The sequence below is a fragment of the Zonotrichia albicollis genome, chromosome 3 (assembly GCF_047830755.1).
Source record: "Zonotrichia albicollis isolate bZonAlb1 chromosome 3, bZonAlb1.hap1, whole genome shotgun sequence".
Lineage (NCBI taxonomy): Eukaryota > Metazoa > Chordata > Aves > Passeriformes > Passerellidae > Zonotrichia > Zonotrichia albicollis.
The window spans coordinates 70,368,451-70,375,505 of NC_133821.1; positions in this window are offsets into that span (position 1 = coordinate 70,368,451).

Sequence of the window (7,055 nt, forward strand, 5' to 3'; positions counted from 1 at the left end):
AGGCTTAAGGAGGAAATTTATCACTCTCTGCAACTACTGAAAGGAGGCTGTAGCCAGGGGGCCTCTTCTTCCAGGTACCAAGTAACAGGACAAGAGGAAAAGGCCTCAGGTTACTCTTAGGAAAAATTTCTTCCTCAAAAGTATTGTCAAGAACTGGGGCATGGCTGAGTCACCATCCTTGCAGGTATTTAAGACATGTACATGTGGTGCTTAGGAACCTGATTTAATGGTGGACTTAGCAGACTTTTCCAACCTAAATTATTCTATGATTCTATTATTCAAGGGTTTAACTGCTCCACTATGGACATATCCACAGCCCCAGACACTTTGGGGTTTACCTGCTCCAGCCTGGTGCTATTCAGAGCTCACCTGAACCTGAGTTCAGACTATAGTTACAACATGCCTACAGCAGTACAGGTACAGCAGTAGTGACCAGGCCATCTGTCAGCCCAGGCACGTGGCCAGTGGTGTTATCAAAATGTTCCTAGGCACAGGAAAGAGATGATAAGCACTACAGTATATGGCAACCACAGTCACTCCATTCTAATATAGTGCAAAGCAAACAAGTCCTCTGGTGAGAGCAGCAGCCTGCCAATAAATAGGTCAAACAGCTGTAACAGCTGTAAATCCCTGCATTCCTATCAAATTTCTCATTATCTTCAACCCCTCTGGCCCCACAGTGGGTGCCAAAAAGCACATTTGTGGGTTAATCTGAGCCGGCAGCACATCCCCACACACAGCCATTCACACTGTTCCCTGCTTCAGGAAGCAGGGAAGAACAGGAAGGGTAAAAAAATGAGAAAATTTGTGAGTTGAGACAAAGGCAGTTTAATAGGTAAAGCAAAGCCATTCAAATAAAGAAAGCAAAATCACTTCATGGCTACTTCACATCAGCAGGCAGGTGTTCAGTCACTTTCAGAAAGGCAAAGTTCCACCACATGTCATGATTACGTGGGAAGTCAGGCACCATTGCTCTGACCATTCCCTATGCCTTCCCTTTTTTCCCCCGAAGTTTTATTGCTGAGCACAGCATTATATGGTGCAGGGTGTCCCTTTGGTCAGCTGGGGTCTGTATCCCCTCCCAGACTCTTGTGCACTCCATGCTACTCAGAGAGAAGGCCCTCAGTCTGTTTAAGCACTGCTCAGCGACAGCTACAGTGAACAGGATGTGATCTCATATACCTGATTTTGCTACTTTTACCCAATCATTGCGCTAACTTGACATATGTTATTGTTCTCATGATGAATTACAACATTCTAGAACATTTCCCAGCAATAAAATCTGATTATGAAAATTAATAAATATTAACCAAGAACCCAAACTTTTCTGTTTCAAGATCAAGGGCCTCATATGTTAAAAACACTTATTTTCATCCCTACCAAAAGAAAATTTGCATTAGAAAACCCAAACAATCCATATGATCAATACATAAGTCTAAGAAAACAACAAGGAAGAAGGAAATTATTATAGTTTCTGCTCTCAATTACTAAATCTTAACTTTGAGTGACTGTTCTGAGACAGACTGACACTATACCAATGCAGAGTGAGGGTATGAAAAAGCCCATTCCCCCATAGTTACACTGCAGTCCTCTGTTCATCTGCCACTTTCAGGAGGAAGAAGAAGTTTTCAAAGAACACAGGCAGGACAACTCCACCATACACATGTTAACAAGCATGTCAGGAAAATGGGGAGAGTCATTTCTGAATAGCACTGTGTTGTAGACACTTTCAATTTTCCCTGCTAAGAAGCCACAAGTCTTCCAAGGCCATGAAGAACTAGACAGTCTCTACACACCATGACACTAATTTGCCATGTATCTTCTAAAATGAATGGCACTCACTCAGGAAAAAACATTTTAAAATTTAGCCATTTTTCTCATAAATATTTCTTGTCCCACAAGCATAAAATGATTATTTGATGAAGGTGGTTTTCTAGAGTAATATGATATTTACAATAATTTTGAAAAGTGCATTTCTTTTTCTGTGTCTGGGTGAAGACGGTTATTTAATTCTCACCCAAATGCTGCTCTTCTGCCTTGTTTGGTGAGGTGTGTGACTCTGTTATTTAGTACAGAGTCTAACAGTGGTTCATGCCTTGGCAGACACACCTGGGTGCAGTCGCTCCAGGGTTAATTAGCTGTACAGTTTCTCCTCCTGGACACTTGGCTCCCTTAGGCAAAGCAGTATGAGCCTTCCTTAGGCCTGACCTGCCCCAGCACCCCTTGCTCCCAGCTCCATCCCAATAACAAGATTCTTTGCCAAAGTCTGACTGGGATAAGTTAGTCAGGTCCTCAAGTGTGCCTTTCCCGGTACACATCCCTCTCCTTTACAATGTGTCCATGGGAAATATGATTTGTCCTAAGATAAGAATACCAAGTGAGAATGGTGCTAAGATAAGAACACCCAGTGAGCATTCCAGGAGGAGCTGTCTGGATGTTCCCATGATAATGAATTTCAGAAACAGGGAGGTGCAATGATTTCAACTGACTCTGGCACACATCAGCCTGCAAAAGTGTTTAAAATACTGCTGGAGACTGGGCCAACTGGGCAAACTGGTCTCTCAGGCTTCAGGCAGCTTCCAGGCAGATCCCTCTCTCCTGGAAGGGATGCCTCCAGGGTACATCCAGCCCAAAGAGGAGGAACACTCACTTTTGGGCAGGTGAGTAACGGCACCAAAATCCAGTCAGATAAAGAGATAAAATCCTAAAGCAGCTCCTCAGGTGCTTTGATGCTTTGCCATTGTGCATTCTGCAAGGCCAAAGACTGTAAACCTGTACATTTCTAGCTGCTTTTAAGTTGGTTATAGCATGCTTATATATTATTACATGCTTATATTGTATACTGCTTTGGCAATATTTAGATACTGTATTAGCAATAAAACTAATCATAATCATCCACATAATGTGTCATACTTCTTGTGCCTGACCAAGAGCCTTCTTTCTACTACTCTTCTACACAAAGGCAGGATCATAGGTAGTTCAGTTTTGTTAAAATGAGATCTGGTTAGACAAGATATTAATTCAGGACAGAAATCACCATTTGAACCTCTATGAGGGTTCAAGGCTGATTGAGTGATTCTTTAAAACTTGAAATTTGCTATAGTATTTGGGACAAGTTGTGAACCAGGACCCTAACTAGGATTAGACCAAGTCTGTCTATTAATATGACCAGCTAGATTTAGGCTTGCATGCTAAGTGCTGTTTAGAATATATGTTGGCTAATGACTTAAAATCAAGGTAAAGTTGTATTAGGCATGAAGTAGTGGACAGATTGTATGTTGGTACGGGTATGTATTTTGGTATAAAGGTTGGATAGGAATGGCTGTTAGCCCAGGAGTGTGACAGAGCAGTACAACAGAAAAAAAAGTAAGACTAGTAGACTGGTCCTCAATATAATAATAAGACATTATGATGAGTAAAACAACTCCTTTTAGGCTCAGTTACCAGCCCTCTTATGGGTCACTGTGGGAATGGATTTAGAGCTTGGCATGGAATTTGAGTACACACCCTTTGCATTGTCATTTTAATAAAATATGAGGTGGTCTGTCCAGGATGGACAAGTACTGGGTCTTGACAGGACACACATGGGCATGTCAGATTGTTGTGCAACACTCTTTAAATAAACATACAACAAAGAGTATAAAGAACAATTCTTACAGCATTGTTCTTGACTTCATGTTCAGACTGAGGGCAACCCGATTCTAAGAGGAAGACAAGCAGCCTTCAATTGCATCACCTCCATTTTCAATGATCATCTGTTACATGTATATTTAGGTAAATAATGCACATGTAAGCATTATTTGTTTCCTAACCAGGTATTTCCCATTGCTAAAAAGCAAGCACTGACTTCACAGCATCCTGTGCCTGTTGGCTACAACATACATCTCTGCTAGCTGTGCAAGCACTGATGCCCCATGTATCACTGCCTTATGTTGTACTTCATAAATTTACTTATAACATTGCTCACTGTTTATGTTAGGTATTCTTCCAGGCCTATTTATACAAAAGCTGTTTACATTTAAAACAAGTAATTGTTTACCCAACTCCAGGTAAGCATTTCCCCCATGAGTACACTCTGCTATTTTCCACTCAAGACTGAAAAAGTTAATTTTTCACCGCTCTGAGGCCTCTGTTTATCAGCTTGATAGTTGATCAGACAGGGAGTCGATCATCTTTATTTTTCTGTTGAAGACACAAGTTTGTAGCTGTTTACCAGCACTAGCTGGATGTTTGCAGCCAAATATCCACAGACAGTTCAGAAAAGGTAGTGTCGGCATCAAACACACACACAATTTTAGAACTGTCTCGATTCAGCTTTTTACACTTCTTTCTAGTATAAAAACCTCTGCATAACATATATATATATATATATATAATGCTCTCTGCCAGATAGGAGGCTGTGGGCAGGTAGAGATCAGCCACGTCTCCCAGGTAGCAAGTTACAGGACAAAAAGAAATGGCCCCAAGTAGCACCAGGGGAGGTTTAGATTGGATATTGGGAAAAAAATTGTCACTGAAGCGGTATTTAGGCATTGAAACAGACTGCTCAGGGAAGCAGTGGAATCACCATCCCTGGAAGTGTTCAAAAAATGTATAGATGTAGATCTTGGGGATATGGTTTGGTGATGGGCTTGGCAGTAGGATTAGATGTTCTTAGAGGTCTTCTCCCACCTTGATGATTCCGTGATTCTAAAGTAATACTATTGTATCCTTTTTTAAATGTAACACTATTGCATTTTACCGTGTCCAGTTCTGGCAAGAGTGACATGGAGCTCCTGGAGGGGGTCCAGTGGAGGCCTAAGAGGAAGACTGCAGGATTGGAGCACCTCTCTGACGGGGAAAAGCTGAGGGAGCCTTTTCAGCTTCAAGAAGAGATGACTGAGAGGGGACCTCATCAATGTCTATCAGTATTCGAAGGGGGGGGTGCCACAAAGATGGAGCCAGGCTCTGCTCAGTGGTGCCAAGCAATAGGACAAGAGGCAATGGGCAGAAACTGATGCACAGGAAATTCAGCTGAACATGAGGAAGAACTTCTTTACTGTGTGGATGACCAAGCACCAGAATAGATTGTCCAGGAAGGTTGTGGAGTCTCCCTCACTGGAGATACTCAAGAACTGTCTGGATACAATCTTGTGCTGTGTGCTCTGGGAGGACCCTGCTTGAACAGCGGGCTGGAGCAGATGAGCCTGTGAGACTGAGCAGATGCCAATCACTTGTTTTTTAAAATTTTAAAAGTTTAATAATAATAAAATGGTTATAAAATAGTAACACAATTAGAGTAATGATAATTTGGACAATTTGAATTAGGACAATATGAGACAATAGAAACAAAGAGTTACAGATGTACCTTTTTCTGGGCAGCATAAGCCCCCAAAAAGGACCCCCGTTAACAAAGGATTAACCCTTAAAAACAATTACCTGTTGCATATTCATTCACCTCATACATGATGCACAAATTCCATTCAAATACAGGATTCTGTCTGGTCATCGTCAGCTTCTTCCTCTGAATCCCAACGGTGCCGGCACCTTCGAGGCAGGAAGAAGTTTGTTTCATCTGCTAAGAGGGCAATAAATTCTTTTTTCTGAAAGATTTAGGTGTGGCTGCTATCTCGCTGTGAGTCCTTTCTTTAAAAAAGTATCTTACATAGCATAGTTTCTACTTTAACATTTTTTATAACCTAAAACTGTATTTAACACACTACTTAAGAGAATTAATACAGCATTACTTTTGTGAAATACAAAGTTGTGTTTCGTGTCAGGTACAAACAGGCGATGTGTGTAGTTGTGAATGCGAAATGTGTGGACCCCAACAATGGGAGAGCTGTGAATTCTAATAATAACTGAGGAGAATAAAGCATGGAAAAAGGCCTTTGAACCTATCTTTTGTTTGCAATTAACCCTGGTTGATTTACGAGCATTGGAATTAAGGTGGTAAAGATGTTGCTTTTTGCTTGCATTTAATCCATAAAAAGCTCTGCAATAATAACCTTTTGAAGTATAATTTTAGAATATGACTTGTATCCTTGAAACTATAGCTTTGGAATATATATAAAGGAAATATGCTTATCTCACGCCTTTTTGAAGCAGAGAAAAACAGCTTGAGAAGGGAAGATGAACATCACCTCAAGGGTTTATGGTTTCGACCGAAGGGAAGCTGGACATCACTGTTATGAGATTTATAGTCTCTGCAATTAAAAGGTGGACACACATCTGGGGAGCTGGACCCCACCAGATGGGATTCATCTTTCTTCTTTTGGAAATTGGACCGTCACCATCTGGTGATACTCCTTTGAGATGCATCCTGAGAAATTAAAATCACAATAGTGTATAGAATTGTGATGTAATAATTTGGAATAAAAATTGCTGATGAGTAAAAGATTGGAAATAGAATCTGCTGAAAAAAACCCTGATAAGTACCCCTATAAATACCTGTAACCATCAATTATCGGTGTGCAGTTGGAGGGAAAACTTCCCCCACTGTACCTAGCGCTGTATTGCTCATACTTTACTATATTAAATAATAAATTGATTGCTGCTTGAATATTGGCCTAGTCAAGCTTCTTATTCATGACACTTTCTAACACAACACATATAATATTCATTTAATATTTGCGAAAAGCCAATCATAAAATATGCATTTTTCACAATCCACTGTGATTCCTCCCAATCCGACCCATTCTGCTGTTCTGTGATTCTGTATTCCTGGATGTCTTCAGATAAATGCATTTTCATATTGTTCTGTGACTTATTACAGGAATTAATAACTCCACGGTAATTACACCAAACTGGGGACAACTAGAAATAGGGAGAGCGGTGGCTGGATATCAGCCCTGCAGAGAGGGATCTCATCATAACCTCAGGGGTCCTTCCGGAAGAACCAGAACCAGCATTTCGCCAAAATAGTCTAAGAAAATATTATTAAAAAATGGATTATTCAAAAAACAAAGAAGCCTAGGAGAATATTTTTGTGAAAAGAAAAACAAAACTAAGTGGAAGAAACCTCAAGTTTTAAGAGGCTGTTATCTTGCCCCGGAACGGCCGTGCCGAGCAGGCGC